General features: G+C 41.7%; 1 long non-coding RNA gene across 2 annotated transcripts in view; it reads right to left on the bottom strand.

Annotated features, from left to right (window-relative positions):
* LOC133109594 (uncharacterized) overlaps nucleotides 1-16,651 on the bottom strand; it is a 172,680-nt gene that overhangs the window by 63,430 nt on the left and 92,599 nt on the right. The window contains exon 3 of one of the 2 annotated variants that reach the window (XR_009704766.1): nucleotides 15,998-16,064. The exons of the other annotated variant lie outside the window; for it this stretch is intronic. This is a non-coding gene — a long non-coding RNA (uncharacterized LOC133109594). Of the gene's footprint in view, nucleotides 1-15,997; nucleotides 16,065-16,651 lie in introns of those variants that run through there. 2 annotated transcript variants of the gene reach the window in all.

Raw genomic sequence — 16,651 nt, forward strand, 5'->3', positions numbered from 1 at the left:
CATAACTGCTTTAGGCATCTGCAAGATTCTATTTCGAAATCAGTGATCCATTTAATTGTACATTTCAATTTTAAATTTAGTCGTTTAGCAGACGCCATTAGCCAAGGTCATTTACAAAAAGGGTATTCCACTTCACAAGCAAACACCACAACAGCCAGATATACTTATACACTTACAATCATATAAGTGCCACCATCAAGGTGTACTGTACTATACCCCAAATCCTACATGACAAAAGGAGAAAGGAAAAGGTGCTCGAAGCGATTGGACGAGCAGCTGGCAAGAGGACGCCGAACGGAGAGGTCTACTTGGAGAGTGCTGCGCAATTATTGTCTGAAGATAGGCTGTACCATTCACAGCTTGGTATGCCAGCCTGAGAGATTTGAATTGAATGTGGGCAGCCACCAGAAGCCAGTGATGGGTGTTCAAAAGAGGCGTCGCATGTGTGAATTTAGGAGGAAGGCAGGCAGGCAGCGGCATTCTGGACCCGTTGCAGTGGCCTGATGGCACGGGCTACTAATCCTGCCAGCAAGGCATTACAGTAGTCCAGGCGAGAGATTACAAGGGTTTCTACAAGGAGCCGTGCACCCTGGGCAAGGAAGCACTCTCCTAATGTGGTGAAGGAATGACCAGCGGCTGCAGCCCAGTGTCAGAGAAGCTCAGCTGGTCACACAGGGTCAGGGGCTGAGCAGGAGGGAGAGACTGATTTACTGGCATGATGTGTGTGTGTGTGTGTGTGTGTGTGTGCCAGCTGAATCTCAAAAAAACGGATTAGTGTAATTTTACCTCACTTAGACTTGTGTGCTGCTGTAGATAGCATTTAAAGGCTCTTCATGTTCATCTTTGTTTGGAGGACTTGGTATAAATTCTGCTGCCAGTATGACTTTTCTGATCGCTAACATTCATGCTATCTCCTGGTGTAGCATGCTCGCAGCCTATCTCAAAGGCTACCTGAAAACACCATGCCATAGTCTCATTATCTACTTCAGACAAAGGGAAGTTTCATGCCATTATTGATCATGAGATGGATTTGTTATCATCATTTAAATTAAGCCTATTACGGCAATTAACTATGGGCCGTAAAACGATTTTGGAATGCATCATGCTGATCAGTGATTAAATCCATTGCAGGACACTCATTACATTACTGTTTCATACTTACAAATAACTTAATAACAAAATGAAGATAACCTTGAAAGGGCCCGAGATGTTATTTATGGATACCAGCGGCCAATGGTAATTACACATCGATTGAGGCCCCAGGAAGATGGACCGGGGAGAGGCTGTCTCTCTGAGCGCAGATAATGCCATTATAATGAGTGATATGTGCTATATCACTGTACCTGGGACTATTATCTGCGCCCATAACTGCACGACGGGTGAGGAAGAAAAGCAAAATGACAGCGCTTCCCTAACAATCACTCTTATTAAATTATAGATCTGTCCCACACAGACCATACCCTGATAAATAATTTAATAAGCTGACCTCAAGATGGAATGGGACTCTGGCCGGTGACAAATTGTGTTACACCTGCCGTGTACACATTCCCCAGCAAGTCCTGTCCCGAGTCAGACATTTTATATAACAACAGGAGGGGGGAAAAACCCCTCACGGAAAACTTTTGGCTCAAGTTCTGGGCCGCCACTTAAACGGTTCTCCCTTCCCCCACCCCTCCCAGTATAAACGTCCTGTTTTCGTTGCTATTAGCCAAGTAGCTGCACTGTGTCTGTCATTAAATTGTTTACCTACTTCTAAAGAAGAAAACAACTGCTGGGGATTTCAGTTCCATTAAAGAGAGAAGCCATCGATCCTGATGGTGAATTAATGAAAGGTAACCTTAAAATGACAGGGCGGTGTCGACTCAAAGACATATGCTGGACATTAGCTTCCCATGGTCATTAGGTACCAGAGACGAAAGGGCCAGTCGATGACAGTGGCGTATTATTTGCAGCTAAATAGACATTCATTAAAAACTCTTTTCCGTAGCACTCAATGGCAGAACCTTGAAGGATTATACGTTTACGAAACCATGGGCCTGATCATGTTCTGTATTGAGGTAGCGTGTCGATTTATTATTTTGTTTTGGCAATGTGTATCCCCAAGGTATGGGTGATTTACCATTATTTCAATCAAGCACAGGCAAGTAGATATCTTTTAAAAATAAATAACTGGCTGGTAACTTTTCATGATCATTGTTCAAAGCATTCCTAGGCTGCACTGAATTCTTTCATGGGCAAATGCTGTAATTTCTCACTGCGTATGTGGAAATAAAACACATTTTCCATGGGCTAAAACACATTCATGGTTTCAAAATATGCATTTTCTCGCCCTCTAAAGAAAAAAGTATTGACTCAAACTAAATGGCATGTATTACCAAGAGACAGAAGGATCACTCCTCGTCTATAAGATAAACAGTGCTGGAACAAAATATGCTCCCATGCGGAGACTTCATGTTTTTAAGCATAGGGTTCGAGTGGAGCTTCAACATAACTGCAAGTCCAATTGTGAAACGGAGCCTGTTTTGGGAATTCACACAAAAAGTCAAGATAGAACAGAACACATTCTGTCTGAAAAAGGATTTTGCAGTTCATGTTTGCTGTCATGAGCTGTACATCAACAGAAGTATTGAGTAATACAGAAAATCCAAAAATAATCATGCTCAATCATACCATCACTTTACCATACTCTGAACACTTACTGTACAAAAGAGTCTACCTGCTTAGATGAAGAGAATACAAATGGTGTAATGTGAAGGAGGGTGCTGGTCTGAAAGCAGAGATATATTCTCCACTTCCACAACTGTCAGATATTCCTGATACCTTAAAACAGGGGTCAAACTCAAATGACCTGCAGGCTATTTCTTTGGTTAATGCCTGGTGCCAGATACCTGGCAGCGCTTCAGTTGAGACGGATGAGCCACACGTTGGCAGTGGACACCAGAATATGGGCATCAGAGAGTCAGGATCTGTATTTTGACTTATTAAAGTCTGTAGTGGAGAATAGTTTCCCACAACAATATGTGCTTCCAAACACATTACCCGCTTGAACATTTTGGACAGCTCTGTGAAGGAGGGGTAGCTCTCTCAGAAATTATCCAATCATCTCAGTTTTTTTTTTGTCCCTCTATAAAATTGCCTGTGGTCAGCGCTGCACTGAAGGTCTACAATAAGCTCCATTTGTCGCACAACTGTCCATATCAGAAGAGAAGTGATGGCACCGTGAGTTGAAAAGTCAGCAAAGCACTGATCAAATCCCCGCTGTAGCTTCTCAATGGCAGCAACACACTCATCAGCACTGAAAACAGTGCCGTATCTCCCATAAGAAACTTTAATGGTAAAGCGTGAAGAATTTTCTCAGTAAAATGGCTTTTCCATAATCTCAGTTTAATGGAGAATGCTTTCGCACTGTCACAAGCCACAGAGAGGAGCTCACTGGGTAAAATCACTGCTGCTGGCACATGAGTAAGCGCTGCAGTCGTGGATCGGATGTAACCGGTGCTGCTGCCAAACTCGGGGTGCCACATAATTGGCTTTGTGTCATCCGAGGGATATCTGCGAGGGATTTAGTCAGCAGGGATAGCAGCGTCCATTGCTTGAGTGGCTCCTGTTGGTCGTCCAGGTGGCTCTCTGCGCACACGTATGATTGGGTCTCCTCTGAACCCACTCTGTGCATGTGTGGTTTGCGGATGCAGTGTGAAAACACTAGTAAAGAGTTGGGAACGATTAAAGATGCGACATGAAAAAATATTAAAAAGGCACAGCGACAAGTCGGTTCTAGCTCTACAGTGTGTTCAGCTCCTGTGTGATGACAGCTACAAAGGCCAGGCCCATCACCCACTTAGGATCATCGCATTCCGGAACATGCCGTCTGCCCTCCCTCAGGACTGCCTTGATTTCCTCACTCAACTCAAAGCGCCTCTCTAGATCACAACCCCAGCTGAGCCAGCACACCTCCGTAAAGGACAGGACGTCACCATATGCTGCCTCAATTTCCTCCGAAAAGGTGCCTCTGATGTACTTAATGCATTTCATCGCCACTGACATAACATTGTCAAATTTCAAGCATTTACTGCCTGCTGATAAATAATGCAGTACAGGATTTACATTACCTTCCGCAAGCTTCCTCTCTGAGCCACTCATCCATTTCTCTCCCCGCCATTGAAGGGGCACCATCCATGGTTGTTCTAACTGTTTGGTCCCATGGGAGACCAGTGTGGTCGATTGTGTCACGCGGAGGATGATTTATATCCTGAGCAGTAGTCTGCCCATGCATCAGGCTCAAGCCAACACCTCAGTCACTGTGAACTGGTCATAACACCCCTGACAAATAGACCAAGCTGAGCACTGTCATCTATATCAGTCCTCTCATCACGTACCCTGAAGTAGGCGCTGAAACCTTTGGCTTTCGTGCGCAGCTGATCATAAATGCCATTCGATAACTCAGCAGTCCGTTCCGCCACTGGATTTGCAAACAGACTGACGTTTCTCAATAAATCTGCCTTCTCCGGGCGTTGGATATTGCCAACTGCAGCACGTAATCTTTAAGCAACTCTCCCTCAGTGAAAAGCCCTCCCTGCTTGCACTATCAGCACACACACCGCATAGCTAGCCTCGAGTGCTGCATCGCAGCCTCTTTCCACTGACTGGAGGAGATATTGCTGCATGAGCAGGCCTCTCTGAAGCGGAGCTTCTTGTCTCTCTCCCTCGCCTCTCCCCCCTACCGCGTACTATTCTGCTCTGCATGTATTGTAGAGTAATGCTGCTTAAGATTGTGTTCTTAAGAACAGAAATGTTCTGCTTGCAGATCAGGTGGCTAGCGGTCTCATTAAACTAAAAAAACCAATCAATCGTCCACCTCTCTTGAGTCTGTGCTCCAGGTCAACCTTTCTTTAACGTTTAAAAAGAGACAGTTTAATAAGGTAGTTTTCTGAAATGCTCACAGTATAACAACGGCTAATGTTTGATGCAGACATTTTATTTACAAGATGTGCCAAGTCCTGTTTGTTCTGGCGAAGCTGACAATGTACTGTCGGCTAGTTTCCCAGTTATAGGCAAGTTAAATAATTAGACATACTGTACATGTGAGAAAATGCTCATATTTCAAACCCTAACAGAAAACTATATGATTACTTTAAGCCCTTTAATGTCCTCGCCAAGTAAAGAACCATGGAAAACATATGATATGCTCTACCAAACGGTCAAGCAGAACATTAAAGGGTTAAAGGAAAAGGCTGGAGAAGAATCAAAATGTACAAAAATTATAAAAACAAATGAAAACGTACTGTAATTTCAGACCCTTGCCTTACAAAGTCTGGGATGCCTTCAGGACCATGGACAGTGTCAGCTTTTTTTCCTTCTTCACCAGGCCCAGCCAGGCCCAGCCACTGTGTCAGGACTCTGCAGCTCTCTAACTGGGCTGTCTTTCTGAAAGCTTGTTTCTGCCTGCATTGCAATTCCCTTGTTGTTTGTCATAAGGCCATTGTCAAAGAAATAGGCATAGCAGTGAGAAACCATATAGTGGACACAACTATTGAAAGTTTTAAACCTCTACCTACCCCGACCCTTAGGATCTTTATGGTGATAGCACCTGACGTACAGTTTTACGGAAAATTGATCAATCATCAGCACAGTTTTTCTTGTTGCTTTAACCAGGCTGGTAATACAGGCACGGCTCTCTTTACCTCTGGAGGTCACCCAGGACACAAGCCTGTCTCGTCACACCCCATCGCCCCCCAGGCAGCACACAGGAGGCAAGCTGTGGTCATGAATCGATTTTTACACTTTTATTTATTTGTTTCTTTTGTTTGTTCCGCCTAAAAAAAGCCTAGCCGGAGAAAATGAAATGTACATTTTTTTCACTCCCTCCTGCTCAATCACCTAGCAGCCATGTTTTGGCAGAGAGTTCTACTCACATTTCTAACGCACAGCCACACAGACTTGGCACAGCACGCACAGCAACAGAGCGTTGCTTTCACTTTCAGAAGCTCCGCAGTTTCGTTGTCAGAGTGGATGTCCTTGTTTTTGAATGAGAGCTGTTAACATACCCGTCAAGGTTTATGAAGTACCTTGCTTTGAGATAGACCTCAGATCTATTTTGTGGGCACTTGCACAGGAAGTACGGATCAACCAAACGACTGATAGAGAGTGAGGGGGGTGGGGGGGGGCTCATTCAGTGTTTTACTGATGATTGCTACCTCTCAGCAAATACGCATTCTGTCTCCCTCTAAAAGCAGAGGACAATTCAGTGAATGTCAAAGCCATACATGCAATACAACTGAAGATGATTTGTGTAAGAGCAGCAATGAAAGCGGCCAGCACAATACAACCATGGAAAATAATGAGAGCGAACACAAAGAGCAGTATTCAACGCGTGCTACACAACACTTCTCAGTGTGACGCCACCCTGTTCGCAGTTCTGCCGGTTCTGCGGCTGTTCGCTTCTTCAAACCTCGCAGACATATTCATTTTGCATTTTGGGTCAAAAGCTGATGGAAAGGCTTTCTTGCTTGACAGGGCTCGTAGTGGAGTGATTAAGTGAGGTGCCCAGAGATGAGCCGGTGCTAGATGAATGCTGACTAAAAAAAAGTGTCAGACTGATTGACAGACCTGTAGATTGATTGAGGAGGTCAGAACGAAATGGCTCCCTTTGATCTCTCAATCTCAGAACTGTGTTTTTTCCTTATTCCTCTAGCAATATTAAGGCTGGAAATAGCAGCGAAAATGCTTTCGCAACAGTGCTTTCCGCCGAAATGTACAAAGGCACATCCATACGCTTGGATAATGAAGAGGCCTTTGCCGCTAGCTACGTAGCACGCTATATCAAAGGTAAAAAATATCTAGTCCTCTTAGGATATTCCAGTCATTATTCCATTTCTAAATATATTCAGATTGACATTTAAAAAGCAGGATTGCACAGCTTGGGTTTATATTAAGAGGAATCCACTTTATATACTGTACACACATATGCTTATATTTAATGTTTGCAGTGTCTGGCGGGGAACATCAGCTAAGCCAAATGTTCCGAGGTTATTCACTCTTGATAAATAAAACAGCTTGCAAGGAGTGGTGAACTAGAGTGTCTGAAGCAGAATTTCTCAGTAAACATCCGATGAATCATCATGAAAATAACAGAGGAGAAAAATGGGGGTAGTTGCAGTCCCAGACTCACCACACAAAAGCTATATACACCTATGGATACCACATATAGCAGAGTACTGGTCAAATTATAATAGACTGCATGCTGTCTGTCATAGGTACTGTACACCATGATGTGTCAAACAATTTTTCCATCCGGTTTAAATAATGACAAGTGTGCACCCACAACCCCACGGAATGCAAGTCAAATATATTTATGTTGGGTGTGTAATGTGTCTCACATTACATTGGCTGGTAAGGCTTATCGCCTATTGAGTTCAGTATCGCTATGAATGGTGAAACTCTGAGCATTAGCTCATTTTCACCGCCTGCCCATGCTCTATAACCCCCCTCACACAAACAGCATGACCGCTCTGCAGCAAATAAAGCTTGTTGTTATAGCAAGAATCACATGCAGTGCACCTTGCGAAAAATTAGGTTACATTCGACTAGAAAGCTCTATTGTTGATTTCTGATGTTAGACCACAAAATGTAACAGTGTCACCAGCACTGCATGGCTATATCCTCAGCACATAATTGGAGACATTCAAAGCACTGTGTCTCTGATAGGAATGCAGACTGCCAAGATAAATCTGAATAATAAATAAAACATAATTTAAAAATTGTTACTGTATGCCAAGTACAATATACCATTATTTTATAAATTCATGGTCACTTAAGATACAGGAAGTGAAATCTAATTTTCTGTATTACCAAACCTCAAGAAAAACAAGTTGGCAGGCAAAATGTTACATCAGTCAAAGTAAATTATATTGTCTGCAAGCAAGCTCGGAGCAGCCAGACATTTCACCTGGCTAGACAGTTAGTTACAGCAGTTCGTATTGTAGATAAAGCTGACAAGCAAAGTTAACACAATTGTGTTGCTAGATACAGGAGATGGGTAACATGATCTTACAAATGACTATATTGTTAACAGCAATACCTGAAGTCTGATTATTTCATGAGCAAATTATTTGATGTCATTTCATCAAAAAAGAGGGATTTCATAAATGGGCAAAGTAAACTCAAGTGTGTTTCAGGGTAGAGAGAAATAAGCCACCAGTATTTGATCCTTCATGCCATAATACCCAAACATTTTTTGAAGGATTGTTGATCGGTGGGTCACTGAATTTTTTATAATGCAAAGAGATGCACAGTGAGGATAATAAACTTAATGCAATCTGTTGCAGACTGTTTTTGAACTTCGGGGTTGTTATTCTTGGATTCCAGTTTGTCTGGCTAATCTGCTGACTCCTGTGAATATTACTTTTACATTTTCCTTGCAGAGTTAACAGCTCCTATGCTTTCTAGACCCCAGAGGAGTGCTGGAAAGGGCATCAGATACAATGTGACATTTATCTTAGAGACAACTCACTTAGCTACTTCAAAGCAGGCTTTGTGTAATTTAACACCCCTGCCGAATCAGGGTGTCCAGTGAGGACTTCAAGCTGCTTTGAGGTAAAAATGCCATTCCTTGGTTGCCAAAACCACTGCTTAATAAGAGTGTTTTCTTCTGCTGGAAGGACGACATTGGAAATGTGTGGAGTCAAAACTGAATCTAAAGCAAGATGACTTACATCCATGTCAATGGCGAAAGGAAGATCACAGTTGGTAGGTGTCAAGATTGACCAGCGATTAAAGAGTCTGTCTTTAATGTCTTTAAAAAAAAATCAGCTAACATGGCACTATTTTATGGCTATTAAAATGTGCCAATCTCTCATATGTGAGGGTAAAACATTGGCACCCCAAACACAAAGACTGGAGGTCATTCTGCTTGTCAATTAAACTTTCAAACTTGACCTGCTGCGTGCTGACCCTGGTCTATGGCCATGAGAAGCTGCTTTGATCTCAAGTTTGCATCAAGTGCGCTCCACTTCTGAGCGTCAGATGAGAAATGAGAAATGTTTTTCATCCAGACCTTGGTTGTTCAAAAGGAACAGTAGATGCATTCTATTTTATGAGCACCTATGGGCTGAAGTTGATTCCACTCCATGTATTATGTACCTGTTTTTGAACCTAGCATCCCAGCAGTATGTACCTGAACTCAACACAAATGGAAGAACTCTTCTTTCAGGATTAGCAACCATGAAAGCTACAGTACAGACAACATTTGTGCAAGATCTGCAGGATCATAGCGAGAGAGAAATACGTTTTTTTTTTCAAGTCAAACATTTTTGTTAGACGCAAAAACATCTTCAGCATATCTTTGGTATGATGCAATAAACATGCCAATTCATTCATATGAAGTGATATCACTTTTCAAGCTGTTGGGAAGAGGGGATTTGTTGACCTGAACTTGTCTAAACATCTCAGTGATGGTAATGACAGACAGGTCTGTACTGTCATTGGTTCCTTGTATTAAGTCTTCCCAAGCCAATCCCATAACTTTTGCAGGGAAAAAAAGACAGCTTGAAGGCATTTTGAACAGAGCAGTGAAGTCGTACAGGAATGCAAAGCGACTCACCAGTGCTTGGTTTTGTCCTTAAGCCCTGAGATAAAGGTGTCGAGAGCTTCTCAGAAAGCGGACACCAGGCCAGGAACTCTTCACAGAATTCCATATAATTCAAAGGGTCCGTTTCATCACCGCCTTCCCCAAAGCAAGGGAATAGCTTTTATGGAAGAGCATAGCTAGTGGTGAGTTTTAATATTAATGCATTGGGAATGGCACCATCTGTCCTCCTTCCTCCCAGAGGAGCTGACGGAAGGAAACCTTGCACTGGTAAAAGCCAGGTGCCTGGAAACCTATCACATCACCCCTGGGTTTACAGGAAATGCAACTGACAACCGTGCGGGGGCCAAAAGTTTGAAACTTCACAAGATACTTTGAAAAGACACCCTATAGATGGTAGAGGCTATTCATGACATGAATTGTTTAACTGCGCCGTGACTGGTTGGACAGCTCTATCAATTATTTCAATAAAATAACACCACATTAAAAAGTATCTTAACTTTGAAGTATATACAGCACAATTACAAAGGCAGCTTTGATGCAGGTGAATGCCAATTAGCAGCATGTATCAGATTAAAATAAATGACAATCAGCACTTTAATATGCAAGTTTTCACAGCTACATGAGACAACTAATAGATATGCTAAATAGTCTGTGCCTTAACTGCAGGTGCATCAGTCACAAAAGTTGTTAAACTATTTAGTGCAGCAAGGGGACATATGTGACATATGCTGAACACTAACAAACTACAAAGTGGAACAGTGGTTGCAAGTTGAAGCTCACAGGGACAGATGGACACTTAACAGTTTAGTTGCTAAACACTTCAACACCACGGCCTCAAAAACTTACCACAGAATTGAATTAACACCTCTGTGATTCAGTCTCATTAAATTGTGAGCTTCACAAAGATGGCATTTATGGCACGGCCCCCATTCAGAAATGTTTGTATCCAAAGTTAACGCACAAAGACACACAACCTGGTGAAAGGAATATAAAACCCGCACACTCGAGAAATATAAAAAAGTAATATGGTTTGATGAGTCATCTTTTACACCTTTTTTCCTACACCTGGACAAGGGATGGGCAAATTTCACAGAAAATCAGTTAAATGGTACAAAATATGCAGCCAAACATTTAAACGACAAGGCTTAGTGGTGATAGGGGGTTCTACACTTTTCCCATTTCAACTTAAACCGATGCTCTACCCAAGTGATAGCCAAGATATTTTTATCAATACAAAGTTGCAGAAGCAGCGAACTTCAAAACCAAATACTGTGGCCTATGAAAGGTTGAGAAAAATCTGAACCGTTTAAAATAATATATTGCCCTATATAAAATATATATAATACATAAATATAGATATATGATATATAAAAAACAGGCAAATATGTTTTATTTATCAATGAAAAAGCCAAGAAAGCTTTTTAAATAAGCACAGGAACACTACTGGTCAAGTCTACACGGCTTGCCTCTCACAATCATACGTGGAATGTTTATAACAGCCATGGGGTAAGAAGCCATTTTACAAGACCAGGAGCACCTTATGCTGCCAACTCGGTGCCCATATTTCAAGACAATTACACCCCCATACACACTTCTAAACAAATTTAACACTACTTCAATTGACACCAGGATGAAGTGAATGGCCTCGACAATCCTCTACAAGATCTAAGAAAATATCATTCAACCTCCATGGGAAATGCACATATTTACACCTCCTTCGTCTCTCAAAGAACTGGAGGCTTTCCTTCGGGAGAAATGGTCCAATATCCCACTACACATGTTCATAACTTGTATGACAGCAATCCAAAAAGGACTGAAGCTATTATGAAGACCAAAAAATGTCTGTACTCTTCTCGAAGCTACTTCATATTCATATATTGTTTCGTGCTTCCATTATTTGGAACAACCCCTGTATAAACTATCATCGAGTAGCAGTGCTGCTTAGATATAGCGATCGTATATGATGAGCCTTGGTGAAAAAAACATTAATAAAACATTGCATGACACATATGTGGTTTATAGCTACTTTATAACTAGTTTATAACAAGCGGTTATATTTTATTTCACTTCGATACAATAATTCAGCATAAGACGGCACGGCAAGCAACTGTCTGATATAAATAATTTGTAAACAGCATACTGTTCTGAATTTCGTACAACCAACATCATCAACTGCAGCACTGCACCAAATGCCAAATGCTTTCCCCCCCGCATCACACCTTATTGTGGCTTCAAAAGAAAGTGCCAGTGCTGATTACCAAGAAGAAGTTTCCCACTTTGACCTGGATTAAGGGACGTTACGCGGAGCGGGTAGGGCGCCAAGAAAGCGTCCCCCCCCCCCCCTTTATTGCAGGCATTAATGCAGAGGCAGAGTTCTGCTCACATCTAAATGTTTCATTATAAGCTGAGTGGAGATGCGATTTCTCGCCCTATCTCTGGCCGGCTCTCGCGCCCCTCTCTCCGAGGGAGAGAGCAAAGCATGACAAATTGAAATAAATGAGAGTGGAGAAAGGTGCAAGGGACATGGCTGCTCCTCCAGTCTGGCTTTCTTCGCTCTCCGCCGCCAGCCCACTGGCCTGCTTATTCCCCGCATTTCTCCCCTGGCGTCTTTTTGCCACACGACGCCGTGACTGGCAGCGACCGCTATTGCGATTCTGCTGATGGGGACGAAAAGGGAATATTTAACACAAAACCTCATTAATATTTTATCAGGGGACTCACAACATACATAAAAGGACTCTGTGTGCATGTCGTAGCGCATTAAAGACAAACCCCTGTGATCAGTATGCGTGATGAAAACAGAATTAAACATACAATGTGCCTTGTGATCTATTAGCCAGAAGTACCAAGTTGATTTTATTGCATTAAAGTTGGAAAATGCGCTTGCTCCCTTTCAACTGTCTGCTATAAAGGATTTGGCTTGTGGATTTTAGGATAGGTGACACGTATGCTGATCCGCTGCACAGAAAAATGTTTCTTAGGATGAGTGTGAAATACTTAGCTGAAGCATATACCACAAACTCAACACATTGCTATCATGACAAATGCCATGAATATGACTTCTAACAGCTCTAAGATAAGGCATAAAAGCTTATGTCAAATGTCCTAACACTTGTGTACTGTATGCAGTGTATAAATAATCACTGCAAGCGTTATGCCAGTTTATGGAATTTGTAAAAAGCTGTACTACAATGTAATAACCACGTTCGGCTGGTATTTTGGGTTATATAAACCGGTTCCAAAGTTTTAAGAGGCCTGTATGGAAGAGTACAGAAACATGGCGCTATCAACCTCATGACTGAACATGAAGATTTAGCGAAAAGCTTGTTCTCGTGAGAAGAGTCTTAATGAGAATCTCTGATCAATGAAGCACAGCCCAACAAAGCCCAGCCAGACTGCCCAAAGACCAGGCAGACATTTTTCTCTCTGTGACCTTTAGCTTCCCTCTGTGGGCCAAATTAAAAACTCATGTCCTCCAGCGATTAGCAATGTATGTTTACATATCCCGCTGAGCCCCAATCCTGTCACTTCTGTGACAATGACCATGTCTTGGACTTCATTAAATTAGAGATAAAACAACTGTCCCAAGTATTCAGTCACACATTACTGGCTGTCTAAATGTTAACACTCAGGGAATACCAATGCGCATTTTAAAAAGAATAAATGATTATACTGCGGATAATATATTACGAATGGAGAAGGCAAACTTGGGGCGAGGAGGGAGTTTTTCCATTCATGTTCACAGAGTGCTGCGATGTTTCCCAAGTAGTGTTTGTTACAGTTCAGTGAGGTGGTGGCAGTGGTAATGGTGTTTCATCATCATCATCATAATAATAATAATAATAATAATGATTATTATTTTTATTATTGTTAATATTAAGCTTATTATGATTATACATGTCATTATGATTATTATTATAGTATTATGCTTATTATTATTATTATTATGATTATTATTAATAATAGTAATTTTAATGCAATTTCACACTGAATATTTGTTGGTATTGACAGAATTGGAGAAAAATAAGAATTGATATTCTGGGGATCGCTGGCGGTGAATTGTGGATAATTTTATGCTGCTGAGTGGAGTAGTGGTGTGTTCAAGGTCAATAGGTAGCTGACTGTCGAGAGAGTGAAATTAAAATGCTTTCATGCAATAAGGAACATTTTCTCCTCTGTTCCTCATTTCCATTCCTATGGAGAGCCCACAATGCGACTGCATCTTCAACATAAAACTGCTGTCAGAATGTGTAACTAACCACCGAGCCGTGTTCCCAGACTAAAAACAGACAACTTCAAAACAAACCTGCGTTGTTTAGGTTATTAGTGTCCACTCTGTTTCACTATCAGAGTGTGAGTTTATGGCCTCAGCACTGTGGTGGAAAGCATATTTTAGGTCCCCTCATTTTAATTATTGATATCTGAAGAGCTCCGTAACTCTCTCGGGTTGATCTGAAAATAATTTAATGCAGATCTACTTGACATTTAAATCCATCATATAATCATAGTGATAATGAATTCTTATGATTAGGATTATCATAGCATGCAATCGGCATCATTAATGCCCATTAGGATTACAGGTTCTGATGCTCACACGTATACCACACATTCATTTTGACATGGTGAAGTAAACACTCAGCAGGAGACAAGCTGTGCAGTACCTCCTAAATAATTTACAGCACAGGCTGCCTACCCAGCACATCCAAAATGCCACCTTCAGCAGCAGGGATTATTTTGATTTGAATGACCTTTTAAATTCCTTCATAATTTCTTCATAATTTGAACAGCCGAGAATACCATACCTTCTGTAATGAAACCGAATTGCTCAGGTTTATTTGTTTTTAAACTGAGCAGGGCAGTATATTGTATTTTTTCCCCTTTATTCAAACAGGTAGAAAGCAGCGGTGATAACAGGTAGAGAAAGTGCCATTGTGGAGATGAAACCACAGCCTATTTCTGGGGGATTCAACGACAAAACAAAGCCTGAGACACAAAAACTCTCCTAGAGTGTGCTCCCGGTCTCTACCCCGCACTGTGGAGACGTGCACACCTTTAACCACCTGGGCCGATTAGTTAACGCAACGCAAGTACGTGTGCTCTCTCGACCAGTAGGTGGCGCTGAGATCCGGCTCTGCGCTGGTCTGAACACCACACACACCCGTTTTACTGAGGAAACTGTTGCAGCACCGTATCTTAATTAACATAAGTAATGTGCAAAGAATTTCTGCATGTGACAGGCTATTCTGTTCTTGTTTTGGGGGGGGGGGGGGGAATGGGGGGTGGAAGGTGTTTGTGGCAACTCCTCCCCCAATAGCCTGCGGCTCACCTCAGGCATTCTTGTAGGTAGGTTTCCACGGCAACAAGGATTAACACACTATAAGCTTGCAGTCACATTTCAAAATATCTGTTTAGATTCCACACCACTCTTCCTGCAAGTCCATCACAGTTTTACCATTTATTTCCAGATTTTGAATACGTTTTTTTTTTTTTGTGAATATATATGAATCTTTGGAATGCGGATATTTAGACAACTGAACAAAATGTGGGTGTACTATGCAAAATTGCTGTGCTCCCATCATGTCAAAACAGAACATATATTACTGAATCTGCATCAATATGTCAGGCTGCCATTTTCTCTTCTTCTCCATCACTCAATGTACTTAGTGCTGGAAAAGCAAGCAGCAAACAGGCCCGATGCTAGAGAATACCCTTGGGTGTGTGTGTGTATGTGTGTGTGTGTGTGTGTGGGGGGGGGGGGGGGGGGGGGGGTGTGATTTGAAACAAAAAACAACAATCAATTTTAACAGCTTGAACACACCGGTGTGTTAACCGCAACAAGTGAGGGTGAAGGCTATCAAGAGACTTGCGAAAGGATGAGGCGGCAGTACAGTGACCTGGAATGAGGCTTTTGTGAGGGGAGAGAACGAATGAGATGGGACAACACGCTCATTTGACAGTGAAAACAAATATCACGACTTTCAATACATCACATCATATTTTCATTATTATTTACAGTACCGTTTACCACGGATTAAAAAAGTATGTTTAGCAATATTCAGATGAATCGATATTTTTCCTTGTATATTTTAAATGTCGTCATGTCAGTGTGTTCTTAAAGCAGCTACCCAATAAAAATAAAGCTACAGAAGCAAGGGTAACCACATAGGATACAAGAACATTTGTTCAAGAGATAATAAGTTAATCACAAAAAAACATTTTTAAGTGAAATGTTTGCATTTGCTGAAAGCCTCAAAAGACAGGAAATGACATTGATAAGCCCTAACGCTAACATCAAGCTGCTCATTCACGGCATGCCATGCACAAGAAAAAGTGAAAAATGATTTGGTTAATGGATCTCTGACCTGCATCTCCGTGCATATTGTTCTGTCTCCTTCCTGTCCCTTTAAAAATCCCACACACCGTACTGAACTTCGCTAATAATAGCCACCACCTGGGAGCCCCTCCACCTCCCCACAGCCTAAATCAAACAGGGTGACATTAAATGACATTGCACACTGTATCAGCTCAGGTGTTGCATCATTTAGTTTGGATTATTTAGGGGGTTTGCTCACTAATGGCTGGAATGTTTTTCATGTATACACTCACCTTTTCACTAAACGTTGCCAACTGTTTATCATGGTATACAGTTTAGTTTATGACATCATATTTTATTTCAATTTCATGGCAGACTGTCAAACTGGTACACTGTCATATCCCTAAATCAAACATAATTTATATTCTATCAGGGTAGTGTCCATCTGTGACAGGACTTCCTATACTCTGAGGAGCATTGAATCCTTCAAACGAATGCCTTCACACTGGTAACTGACTATATGAGTGTCTGAGAGGAATCTAGCTATGGTGTGTGTGTGTGTGTGTGTGTGTGTGTGTGTGTATGTATATGTATCTGAGTGTGTGTGCAGTCTGCATGTATATAATAAAAGTACATGTGAGTGTGTACACAATCGCTGTGTGTATGTGTGTGTGTGTGCAGTCTTTTACATTTACATTTTAGTCATTTGGCAGACGCTTTTAATCCAAAGCGACTAAAGGCCCGGACACACC

Source organism: Conger conger, chromosome 14 (genome assembly GCF_963514075.1).
Source record: "Conger conger chromosome 14, fConCon1.1, whole genome shotgun sequence".
NCBI classification, from domain to species: domain Eukaryota; kingdom Metazoa; phylum Chordata; class Actinopteri; order Anguilliformes; family Congridae; genus Conger; species Conger conger.